The sequence below is a fragment of the Petaurus breviceps genome, unplaced genomic scaffold (assembly GCF_028583685.1).
Source record: "Petaurus breviceps papuanus isolate PSGF00001 unplaced genomic scaffold, PetGlider_PUasm1.0 128, whole genome shotgun sequence".
Classification (NCBI taxonomy): domain Eukaryota; kingdom Metazoa; phylum Chordata; class Mammalia; order Diprotodontia; family Petauridae; genus Petaurus; species Petaurus breviceps.
In genome coordinates, this window is record NW_027185664.1 from 13,201,886 (window position 1) to 13,215,989 (window position 14,104).

The window sequence follows — 14,104 nt, forward strand, 5'->3', positions numbered from 1 at the left end:
CCTGTTTTTACATGGATTGTGGAAGGTGGAAGCTGGAGCTGCTCAGAGGTCCTGCTTCTATTCCGACTTGTTAAGCTTTGATGCATCTACTTTTTGTTTGCAAGGATAGACAACCTCACTCTGAGGTATAGTATGTTGCCATGATGTACTCTAGTTTGTAATGATAAGAGAACACTGATGATATCTGAAAAATTAAGTATCATATCCATGGGTTGGATGGAAACCAATGAAATAAGTGTGAAAAGTTAAGATGAAAGAAATTACATATTTATTAAGTGCCATCTACCGTGTTTCCCCGGTAATAAGACCTATCCAGGAAATAAGCCCTCCCCTTACTGTGTAAGATTCCTCTAAAATAAGCCCTCCCCCGAAAATAAGCCCTATTGAGATTGCTACTGTAGTGAAGGTGATCCCCTGCGCTACACGCTACATTATCGCCCCCCCGTGAAACGCTCGCCGCGCTCCGAGCTACATCCAATCAGAGCTGCAGCAGTGAGCGCGTCATCCTGTTCTTCCCCAGTGATTTGCTTATTGAATAAAGCTACATTTTTTCGTTCACATTTACCTGTTTATTAAAATTGCTGTCAATGTTCATTAACATAAGCCCTTCCCTGAAAATACGCCCTCTGGTGTTTTTCTGTCCAAAAAAAATAATAAGACAGTGTCTTATTATCGGGGAAACACGGTATATGCCAGGAACTGTGCTAAGTCCTTTATGAATATTATTACCTTTGATAATTGCAGTGACCCTGGGAAGTAGGTGCTATTATTATATTTTTTTTCCATCTGAGGTTAGGAGAGGTTAAGTGACTTGTCCTGGGTCACACAGCTAGGAAGTGATTGAAGCTAGATTTTAACTCAAATCTTTTAGATTCCAAGCCCAAGACTATGTCCATCACACCCCTTGGCTACATATTTTTGAAAAAGTAACATGATACAAAGCAGAGTTTGAAACAGGAAATAAAGCTTTAGGAAGGAGTTGATTTATAGTAATTTGATAAAGAATTAACTCCAGAATGAGAAGGGAATTTAGTGATCATCTAATCCAAGTCCTTCATTTTTTATAGGAAATTGAAGCTCAGAATAAAGAAGTGATTTGCCTAAAGTCCCACAGGTAACAAACAGAGCAGAAATGTAAACTTCAGTTCATATATTGACAGTAAAAAGTAATCTAAAGTAATCTCACAAAAAAGCAAAAAAAAAAAAAGATGGACAATTCTCAACACAATGAGTATTAGTTATTTTATAGGCTGTCTTGAAATGAAAATTTGTTGTTACAAATTTAGAATCCTTTATATTCTGCTATGCACACAACATTATTTTTTTCTTCCTAACTTTGTCTTTAAGTTCCAATATTTAAGTTTATGATATCTTTTTTTGTTTCTTTTCTGTATTCTGTGAGTCTAAAATAAAATTTTGAAAAGAAGAAAAAAATCAGCAAGCTGTATGAACTACTGTGCATTAAGTTAGAAAGTTGATTCTTAAAACTATTTAAACATAGCAACAATTTATGGGTTTGCAGCCTAGGCACTTTACATTTCACCTCAGCTTGGGACTGTCTAAATTCAACATGTCTTGTGGTAAAAAAAAGGCCAAGTATGAAACAGGTCTCTTTTTGATGGTCATGTTGTCTAGAATGCTAGAGTAGTTTCCATGGGTTTCTCCCAGGGTCATCCAACTGCTACACATTGAAATCCAGGTTTTCTGCACCTCTCAGACTCACCAGTTTCCTCCAAATCTGGAAATGTTCACTCCAAGAATTGGGTTTTATCACCTAAACAGGAAAAGGAAAATGAAGTGGAAAAGGCAATTATATTACTTGCTGAATAGAAGAATCAAAGCTAGGGAAAGAGAGGTAGAAGTAGCCTCTTCTTTTAACTATACCTCCTTGGGGCTTGGAGTTTGAAATGTCATAGTAAAATGCCAACTATTTTTTTGCTTTTTTTTACTATATGGTGTATCAGCAATGCCATATTCACAATGCCTATAGAGATTACAAATATGCTGATATAATTATCCATCACAAAATACATCAGGTTTGCCATTTGGGGAAATAAACTAGAAAATTTATTAAGATACCAAAAGACTGAGTCCCAAAACCAGAAAGTGAAAGCCATCAGAGTAGTTATGACATTGGCACAGGTAGATAAAGTAGAAAGCACCCACATTCTCAAGACTTTAAAACAGAACAGGCTATCTCAGGCAAAGGTCCTCCTCTCCCCACTCACAGCAACCACCCAGCGCGCTCCCAGCAGCTCCAACCCCTGGCAGTGCTCAGCAGGAGTCCTACCTAAAAAAAAAAAAAGAAAAGGGCTTCGCACTGCCGCTGCCTCTGCTGCAACCGCAACCGCAACCGCCGCCAACCGCCAACCGCAAGACCATTAGCTCGGCTTTTTTTTTTCTCAATAAATTTCTTTAATTGCATAGATTCAACTAGATAGATCTGCCTTGTTTAAAAAGGTGCATAAAGTAGGAAGAGTTTTTAATAAGCCAAAATAATGTGAGGGAAACTATTAGAAGAGGAGAGAATATCTGGGTTCTAGTCTCAATTCCACCAATCAATAGGTGTGTGAGCTTGAGGAAGTTGCTCCATCTCAGCTATAGAGTGAGGGAATTCTTAATAGTAGGGATCCAAGAATGGTCTAAGCATTGGGTGCAAAGGGACACAATTTTCTGCTCAGTGGTTCTAGATCTTTTAAAGTAGCTGATGAAGAGAGCACTGTCTTATATTGAACTCTGACTCAGATAACATAACTGTGGTATAAAGGAAAGGTTATGGAATTTAGAATGAGAAGACATGGGTTCAAAATTCAAATCTGTCCCATTGTGACATTTGATAAGTCATTTAATTTCTCTGGGCCTCACTTTAATAGTTTGTAGAACTGAAGGGATTTGTTCTGTTAACGTGGAAAGACCTCTGTATTTGAAGTCTGAAAACATGGATTCAATTTCTGTCTCTGTACTTTCTATGAGGTTGGGTATAAAGTCATTTTACCTCTCAGAGTATCAGTTTTCTCATCTGTAAAATGGTTCTGTTGGACATATCTTGATATGAGTTGGTGGAGGGAGGGAGCTGTATGTTTTTCTATCCTTCAGAGTAGAGGAACAGAGCTGCTTGCCATAAAGTGAATGTCAGATAAGAGATTTACAATTTTGAGATGATTTGAAGAATGTCTTAATATTTTGAGATAAATGGAAGTCAATTTTATATATAGTTTGTTACCCAGACATACTACTTGAAGTCTTCCACTTCACTTTTTATTCTGCAGACACAAGTATCCTAAAAAAATAAAGTCCCCCAAAATCATAATTCACTTTTTTTTAAAGCAATTGGGGTTAAGTAACTTGCTCAAGGTTACAAGGCCACTTATTTCTGGGTGTGGTGCTAAGTATCAGAGCCCAGATTCGATCCCAGGTCATCCTGACTCTGGGGCCGGTGCTCTTACTCATTGAGCCACCTGGTCCCCTTTAAGCAATTGGGGTTAATTAACTTGCTCAAGGTTACACAGCCAGGTGTTTCTGGGTAGGTGCTAAGTGTCTGAGCCTGGATTCGATCCCAGGTCATCCCAACTCTGGGTGTTCTTACTCACTGTGCTACCTGGCTGCTCCCATAATCCACTTTTATAGGCTCACTAATTGGAAGAGACATTAAATGTCACATAGATCAGAATTTTAAATTTAACAAATGTGGAAGCTGAGTCCCAGAAAGGTGAATTGATTTACTCAAAATTCAATGAGCAGGAAGTGGCAGAGATAGAGTTTGAAACCCAGAGTTTTGATTTAAGAGCTATAATTTTTTCCTCCATGTTAACCTGTTTCCCACCTAACCTCCACTATTTGAGTCTTTCTCTATTTGATAGAGAAGAAAGAAAAGTTGCTTCATTTGCCATGGCAAGGAGAGAAGAGAAAACAGAGGGGCTTTAAGTTACTCCTGTGCCTGTAAAAAGAGAGAAGCAAGGTGAACAACAGAGGAGATTGCCTTAGGATACATGTTGCCTAAATCCCTCTCATAGTTTACTGTCTTGTTCTTTAATGCTAGAATCTTTATAACTAGCTCCCTACTACTACTACTAATACTACTACTACTGGTCAGAAAGTAAATAATACCTTATTTGTTTCAAATTCTATATAAACTCTGATGGTAACTGAGAGAATTTTCTTTAAAAAGAAAAGTAAAATTCAGTTTTCACTTGCTTGTGATCTAATGCTATTAACAACAGTATAACATCCTCCAAAAGTCATCAAAGCAACAAAGGATCATAGATAAGACCTGGAAGAGAAGCTATAGGTTATTTTTCTCAGTCTGTTATTTTACAGATCATGAACTGAGACCCACAAATGTTAAGGGACTTATACAAGATCTTACAGGTAGTAAGGAGCAGGGTGGCATTTGAGCCATCATTTGACTATTTGACACTGTGCTCTGTTTACCCCCAAATAACTCATATTTACATGGTATTTCAAGATTCGCAAAGTTCCTTCTTCAGGACTATGATGTGTTTGGTCGTATAAGCATTATCATTTCTTCTTTACAGATGAGGAAATTGAAGCTCAAAAAAAATTTTGAGTGACTTTCCCTATGTTGTACAGCTAATAAGGGCTGGTTGTACCTGGGATTTGAACCCAGATAGAAAGTATCAAATTATCCATTGATAAGTATCATTTTAGAATGAATGGTCTTGAAGATGTCTTCCAGCTCTAAAGATCTAAGATTACATCTAAATATTTCTAGGAGAAAAATATTATTGTACATTACAACACAGCAGGATCTGTTTTATAACATTACTACGTAGATATTTCACTCACCATTTGAAGTGTAGCCTAGCATTTATTTAAGGAATTTACTAACACCTTTTATAAAAACATTTCCAAAGTATGCTTAAAATCTATCATTTTATTGCATTTGTCATTCAGAAATGAACCTTTAGGCAGAAAACTAAAATAAAGTAGGCTTAAGACTGAAATAATTTGCCTAGAAGACAAAAGAACATATGTTCAGGTCCATAAATGACACTTGATAACATAAAGCATTAAAGAAAAATAATAACACATTTCATTTGCATAGAGCATTTATATTTTCTTTTTTTAAGCAATTAGGGTTAAGTAACTTGCTCAAGTTTACACTACCAGTTATTTCTCGGTGTGGTGCTAAGTATCTGAACCCGGATTCGATCCCCAGGTCATCCCAACACTGGGGCCAGTGCTCTTACTCACTGAGCCACCTGGCCACCTCCTTTTATATATTTTCAAAATAATCATATTTTTTCTATCTTAGAAGCTATTTTGTATAATGTAAATATATAATGCAATATGAATGAGAATATGGAAACAACAGGGTTATATGACTTTTTTAAGGTCATAGAACTAATTAGTTAATGACAAACATGTACTGAATACTTTTAGGAATATTTGTAAAACTTATGAGAGAGGAAGTTAGGGGCATGATTTTGAGGGACTCTATTTTTTTTATTAGGAGTCATGTTGCATTTGAACAATAAAAAGGGAAGTGGGAGACTTCAATTAGCATGCCTGAGTTAGAAGCTGGATATAAATTTGGCTTCCCTTTATCTCAAAATTGTAAGAAATGCTTCATGTGTAGCAGAAAGACAGCTATACAAAGAGACAAAAAGAAATCTTCCAAGAGAAATTAGAAAAAAGATTGAAACTGAGTAAAAAATGTTCCTTGTACAATGAAGAAATACCAGGGGCTAAAAGAATTTCAGGAGAAATCTACAAAAGAAATCATAATCATAACAATTCCATATTAACTAAAATTAATACTTCAGGTTAAGAATAACTGGTCTATGTGGGTGGCTAGGTGCCTGGCCCTGGAGTCAGGAGAACCTGAGTTCAAATCCAGCCTCAGACACAACACAAAAACTAGCCATGTGACCTTGGGCAACTCACTTAACCCCAATCACCCTTCAAAAAGCAAAATAATAATAATAATAAAATAAAAAGAATAACTGGTCTATACCATTATTTTAGATAATGTTTGGAACCTCAATTATGTAAAAAAAAAGAAATATAAGTAGAGTTGGTGAGATTATCTTTAGCTCTAAAATAATTTGGTTTACTTAGAGAATGCTACTGAAAAGAAAAATTAAAATAATGTCTTTAAAATATCATGGTCAAAATATATTGATGAAATAATATTATTTTTTAATATATTACTAACAAAATCCCAAAGGAAAATGTTGGAAAAGAAATTGCGTTTAAAATAAGACCATAATTCACCCCAAGCTCTGTTCTGGACCATCTTCTCTTTTCTCTCAATACATTATGTCTTGGAGATTTTATCCCTCTCCTGTGTTTAGAACATCTTTATGGAGGTGACTCCAAAATTTATCTATCACATTCTCTCTTTAGAGCTCCCATCCCACCCACATTAACATTGTCTATTGAACACCTCCACTCAGCTGTTTCATAGATATCTCAAACTCAACATATCAAAAATAGAACCTTTTTTCTTATTCCCTATCTTCCCCTTCTCCATACCTATGTATTTCTCATGAAGGTCCAGCCATATTTCTAAACATCAATGTTAACCAATTCAAAATTATCATATACTCTGCCTTCTTCATTTTCCCATATCTAAGCAGATGTCAAATAGCATCAGTTATACCTCCACAATATATCTTGTCTCCTATCTCTATTGATAAATAAATATAGAAATCTATATCTATCTACATCTATATCTATGTACCTATATCTACATCTATCTCTTTATCTATAGATAGAGATAGACATGTTCTGGATTATTCCTTTCTCAGTATGGAGTCAGAGAATAATCTTGTTTTTGTTTTTGTTTTTAGGACTTTGGTTTGAAATCCCTTAACTTTTCTGGACTTGAATTTCCTCATTTGTTTAAAAAATGGGGCTGACCTTAATGGGTTCTAAGGTCTCTTCCACTTCTAAAACTCTCAGCTAACACCCCATTTTTATACTTTTGCGTTTATCTCATGAGTCTAGAATGGATTTTCTCCCCTCCAGCATTTCAATTTATTCAAGAAACTCTTTTCTTACCACGGCTCTTTGATGCCTTCTGGTACACATTTTTCTCGGGTGAAAAAGCTCTCTCCCTCCTCTACTTTATCTTAGCATAAACTCCAGTTCTATCCTTTGTGTTTATTTCACCTTCACAGTTATCTACATATGTGCATTTCCCCCCATTAGATTGTAAGTTCCTTGAGGGTAAGTTCTGTTTCATAAATACTTTTGTGACTCTAACTGCCAGAATACAGTCATTAAGTATATATTTACTGATTTTTGCCAGACTCCATGCTAAGAGTTGGGAATACAAAAACAAGCAGAAAGAAGCACTCAAGGAGCTTACATTCTAATAAGAAAAAACAGTATATAAAAAGAAACTGGAAATGTGGAAGGGAGATGAATGTACAGATACAGACAATGGTAGAGAACATTAGGCATGCAGTCTGGAAAGAATTGAAGATGTGGGTGAGGTACCAGGGGAGTGGGGAAGACTTCCTTTAGTGAAGGTTCTGGAAAGAGCCACATAATCAAAAAGAGAGGCCACAGGGACAGAGTGTACCTCCAAAGAGTGAATTCCAGGGCTAGAGTGAAGTTTCAGAATGAAGAACTTTATGGGACATGTTACAGAAAATCTGTAGTGCAGCTGTAGAGGAATGAAAATATCTTTAAATGGCTATGAAATGTCTTCATATAGTAGATACTAAATATTCTTTTTATGAAATGTTATAGGGTTACAGTGTTACAAAGCTTTAGTTATTACAGTCATTCTATAGACTTTTGATTTTAAAGTCAGTTAAGCATATTATTTCAATCATATTCTTTACCTGTCTGTCAGTCTGTATTGTAATAGCTAATATTTATATAGTCCTTTAAGCTTTACAGAGTGTTTACACTTTTATTAAGTGCATATATGTTGGCACTGTGCTCTATAAGTGGAGCAGAATTATAGTAGCTCAAAAGAAACATGATAGGTACACATTTAGAGACATCTCCATTCCAAATATTCATAGAGACTATTTATGCGCAACCTGTGGTAGAGCATTCTGAGTTTATATTGGTCTTACTAGAAACAGTCAGATATGCTGTACTTTGACCCTAACATAATGATATCATTTCGGTCCTCTTCAAGAATAAAAGACAACAACCACTATAGATAGATGATAGATAGACAGAGACAGCTACACATACATATAAAGATATCAATATAGAGAGTTCTAGATGGAGAGATATGTATATACAAATACACATACTGATATATCTATTCACACTTATACATACATATAAACACACATGTATATGTGAATGTACATTTATACATAAACATATAAATACAGATAAACATATATAATTATATAATGCTACTTAATCCTTGCAGCAACCTTCTAAGGTAGAAGCTGAGACTGAGAAAGATTAAGTAGGTTGCCCAAGGTAATAAAGCTAGTAAGTCTCTGGGGTGGGATTCAAAGTTGGATTATCCCGACTCCAGGTCCAGCACTCGATACACTATGGCACCTATCTATGTTTATATCAATACATCTATACTATAGCTCATCAGCATATAGTATGCTGCTTCACTTAGAAGGTGCTTTAAAAAGTAATTATTGAATGCAATAAAATTTGTAGCAAATTTATATATCTATATTTATACATATTTGTATCTATATTAAAATATTTCTTCATATATTATATTGTATATATTTACATATGCATGTGTATTGAGGATATATGTGTATGTGCATATGCATATGTATATGATATATTCTTTACTTGTGTGTGAATATACAACTCCATCTATACCCTTAATTGAAATTGTTCTTAAAGAAGAGGCAAGGGAAAACTGTTACAATGGAGGGGAAGAACAGGAAGGACAAAGGGAAGGAGTCAACCTTATTCTCATTGAGTTTGGCTTAGGAAGGGAATAACATACACACTAAATAGGGTATCTCAACCTATAGGAGAATAGGGGGGAAGAGAATGGGAGGGGGGCTGATGGAAGGGAGGGCAGGCTGGGGGAGAGGGAAGTTGGAAGCACCCACTTTTGAAACGGGACAGGATCAAAGTAGAGAATAGAACAAGTGGGGGGTAGGATAGGATGGAGGGAAATATAGTCAGTCTTGCACAATATATACACATTATGGAAATGTTTTGCATAGCTACACATGTACAACCTATATTGCATTCCTTATGCTCCCAGTAAGGGTGAGTGATGAAGGAGAAAGGGAAAGAATCTGGAATTCAAAGTTTATATACATACATATATATATATATATATGTATACATATATATATATATATATATATATATATATTAGTAGTAATAGTAGTAGCAGTAGTAGTAGTATTTTACATGTAACTGGGAAATAAGATATAGGCACTGGGACATAGAGATCCACCATGCCCTACTGAAAGTCAGAGGGGGCATGGGGGGAGATATGGGAGAAGGCAGATTGGGGGAAGGGATATTCAGTGAGATCGCTGTTTGTGGGTGGTGGGTAGGGGAAAAATGGGGAGAAAAATTGTAACTCAAAATCTTGTGGGAATGAATGATGTAAACAAAAAATAAAAAAGGGAGAAAAAAATAAAACAAAACAAAAAAGAAATTGTTCTTGTCAAGGTTTCCAATGAACGCTTAATTGCTACACCCAGTGACATTTCATATCTTCCCCCTTTTTGACCATTCTGTAGCTTTTGATACTATTACTGACCACCCATTTTTTGTGAATATGATCTTCTTAACTTTACACACATAAAAGTACATACACATTTTCATTTCCAGTAGGTATCATTTAATTCTTTGTCTTTTTGTTGTTCTGTTCTAGCCTATAGCAGAATTTAATATTTAATAAAAACTTATTGATGGATGCATTTATTTCTTTTTGTAAATAGAAGCCATGACTTACTTGACCTATTGTATAAGCCAATATGTTGCACAAGAAGCCATTTCCCTGTAGATTCTGTGATTCCTGAGAGTCACAGAAACTATAAGCTACCAAGAATTATTGTTTTTTTCACAATACATTTCAGATTGGGTGAATTTTGTTCTTTGTATTATTTATCTTGGGAAGTTCTATGTTTAATTCCACTTTGTTACAGCCATTCAAAATATTTCAGGAACTTCTTCTGAAGCATTGCCTTCCAAGTGACAGTGGCAAGGCTGCCCAAGTGGCCTCATCCTTTTGTAGTTCTATGCTGATGAGCTGGAATCCCTAGTCAGTTATACCCAGGTTTCTACTTTTTTGCAAGATAATTTTATTTTCATGTTCTGTCAAAATTTTAAATTGTTATTTTGTATGATTTTTCTGGAGGCCCAGAAAAATCAACGCATGCTTTACACATTTTTAAAAGAATGTATGGGGTTTGGAGGGGAGGTGGTGCAGTGAATAGAACATCAGCTCTGGAGTCAGGGGGACAATAGTTCAAATCCAGCCTCAGACACTTGACACAACTAGCTGTGTGATCTTGGGCAAGTCCCTTAACTCCAATTGCCTTGCCTTCCCCCCTCAAAAAATGTATAATTGTAACCTATATTGTTCTGTTCCATTAAATGTCTTTTTTATGAGTATTTGAAATCGAAACTGGAAACAAGATTGTTAATGAATCAACTAACTTCTCCATGTCCAATTCTAAAGGGCACCTGCTTCCCTAGTGCAGAAGAAGGTATTTATTTTTGTCATTTTCAATTTTAAATAATTTTCCCTGACAATAAATAAAGCTTTTGGGGGGGAGGGCAAGGAGAGGATAAGGCTCATAGAACTTCAGAGTTAGAAGTATCCTTATAAGCTTTGTGGTCTTACCAGAAAATGAAGCCTTGTCACAATAATCCCAACAAATGGACATAAAACATTTGCTTAAGACTTCTACTGAGGGGAATCTACTACTTCCAGAGGCAACCCATGTTATTTTTGGTTATTTCTAATCAAGTAACTTTTCTTTACATTGAACTTGAATCGCTTCTGTGTAACTTTCTCTCTCACTTCTCCTGGTCCTTCCCTCCAGGGCCAAATAGAATGACATCAATCTATTTTATTTTCTCCCTGCCCACTCCCTAGTCCATTCTGGGCATGCCTGTATTTCAGACCTTAAAATTGCAGACAATCTCAAAGCAATAGAAATTCACATGCAATGGGAGACTGGAGGAAAGAAACGCTAATTCTTTATCCTTTATTTTCTGAGAAGTTTGCTTTCTCAGACCAACTTGATAAGAGACTAGCCACCTACTCATGGAAAGGAGGGAGAAGTACCATATAATTATCAAGCACCCAGTACATACTCACTTTTGCTTTGAGGGTCCCTGTGTTTGATTGTCAGGGTCACTTGAAACTTCAATAACCTTGGTAAGCTATTTAAAATGTAAGAGCCCTCTTTCCAGGAATAGTCGCATGTTAAGACAACCTTCAGAAAACATCTCTGCCTTCTCTTTCCAAAAAAGTAAACTGAAAACAGAAAAGGAATATGAATTGGTTCTAGGACTATATTCTATGCATATGAGTGATATTTTGAAAAGAAAAGAAATGTCATTCCCAATGATTCACTGAAAAGTTTCCAGAGTTCTTGTTCTTCCCTTTTTCCAAAGCAAAAATATAATTACCTGAAAGACTGAAAATCATTAAAATGAGCCTATAAAGTAAAAGTGATGAAATATTTCTAGCTTAGCTAATGAGGTACTATGTTTTCCCTAATGATCTATTTTACTTATAAAAATGTCTTATCACAAGTACACATCATGTCACCAGTTTTATCAACTTTTCATGTAGTCAATAATGAAAAACTATCTTGAAGCCTCTACTTTGCCCTTTTAATCTAATATTTCCAAAAGTTTTTTTTTAATCTATACACAAAGGACTTGGGCTTTTTAACCTCATTCCACATACACAAAAACAATGAGTACAATTAATATTAGAGGCAATGTGGGGAGACAGGCAACAATAAACTGTTAGTACAGTTGAGAGGTAATATAAATAATCTGGATTTCCATTTGGAATTTTTCAAGAAAAGTGATTGATCTGTCCATACCTTTTGACCCAGAAATTCCTCTATTGAACATATATGCACAACAAAGTCAAAGACATGAAAAAATTTCAATACATACTAAAATATTCAAAGAAGCACCATTTATCGCAGCAAAAAATTACATCAAGGTCAATTCCCATTGATTAGAGAATGACTGAAAAAATAATATAGGAAGTACTTACTCTGAAATAAATGATAAATTTGAACAACTCAATTAGTGCTCACAAGGTCTGTATTAATGTAGATACAGAACAAAATAGGCAAAATCAAGACAGAGAGAAAGACAGACAATAGACAGAGAGACAGGCAGGTGGGCAGATAGATAGATAGATAGATAGATAGATAGATTAGATAGATCATGTGTGTGTATGTGCAATGTAAATGAAAAGATTAACAAATTGGCAAAAGGAAGTTAAAGTCTGAGTAATGATTAAAAAGATAAAAAACATTAGAAAACAGATAACAAAACACAACTCCTCCATCACTGAAGAGATATGGGGAACTAATAAGACCAAATATTACATACATTTCTAGATAAGATTTCTATATGTCATATTTTCACTTAACTATTTTTTGTAATAAAGGAGGATATAATATGGAGGCATAGGAGGTGTCTGTGATGTAAAGGCAAAAGTTCTCAAAATATATTTTAAGACATCTAGTTTTATGTTAATTCATATTTTGAAAGGTCAGAAAATGTAAAAATAGAATGTGGATGTACCTACAATCTGTATAATCTAGGAAATATCTCAATTCAGAAAACAGGAACTAAAGATATTTTACCTTGAGGAATTGTTCTACTCAATGTGCAGGACAGAAAGAAATAGGAAGCATCTTTGAGTTGTATTCTTAGTAGTCCCTACAGTGTCTAATGCTATTCCAAACACAGAGAAAAATAATCATAGAAGCAGGAGATTTCTTGAACATTATATAATCTAGGTACATCCATTCATCCATTCATTCACCAAATCTACCCAATGTCTGACAAAGTACTAACCACTGGTGATATAAAGACACATATGAAACAATCCCTCCTTTTATAGAGAGTTTAGAATCTACTGGGAGTGAACAAGTACTCAGAAAAATCAATACAAAATATGTACCAAATATTTTCAAAGGAAGGCACCAAATGAAGTAATCAGGAAAGAGACCTCTGAAAAGATGACATAAAATCTCAGACTTGAAAGAAGCTAGGGATTCTCAGTGTGGCCTAGTATAATGCTTAGCCTGGAGTTAATTCTTAATGTATGCCTAGTGATTGATTGGAAGTGACAATGGCTGCAAAGGAGAGCAGCCTGCTCAAGGGTGTGGTATTAGGAGATGGAATATCACATATAGGTAAAAATAAGTAAATCAGTTTGGCTCCACTGAAGAACATGCAAGAGGGAATATTGTGAACTTGCTAAACAGATAAGTTTATATTTTACCCTAGAGTCAATGGGCCACCCCCAAATTTTTTTGAGTGGGGCAATGACCCGGTATGTCCTATGCTTTAGGTAAAAAGCCAACTGGTAAAATTTCATTGGGAGTATTTACACCTCAGAAATTTACAAACCAGGATCTGATTTATTATTTTGCTGAATATTGATTACCATTTGGGGTAGGCTGCCATCATTTTCGAAAAATATTAATTATGAAGATTAAACTTAAAAGTACATCTTCCATACATATCTATATGTATGAATGTCTACATGCCATTTAGACATATATCCCCACTATTAAAATGTACGTTCACTGAGTCTCCTTCCTTTCAGTCATTCTACTAAAAAAATTCTTTACTTGATGTACTATATCATACTATGAAGTTGATGACCACAAATTTTAAAAGCCCATATTTCTGGAAAGATCTGTATTTTTGATAGAAGACAATGTCAGTTACCAAATAAAAGAGCATCTATAATTTAAAAGAAATGAGATTTAAAGTATCACTTTAAACTGGTATAGGAGGGTTTTTTCTAATTTTGAGAAATTATTTTATTTAATATGTTTGTGCTTCTTTTACCAAAATAATTATCTTTTCAAAATTTCCTTGGATAGATCCCACGTGTTTTGCAAATTTTATCCCCAACTCTCTCTCTCTCTCTCTCTCTCTCTCTCTCTCT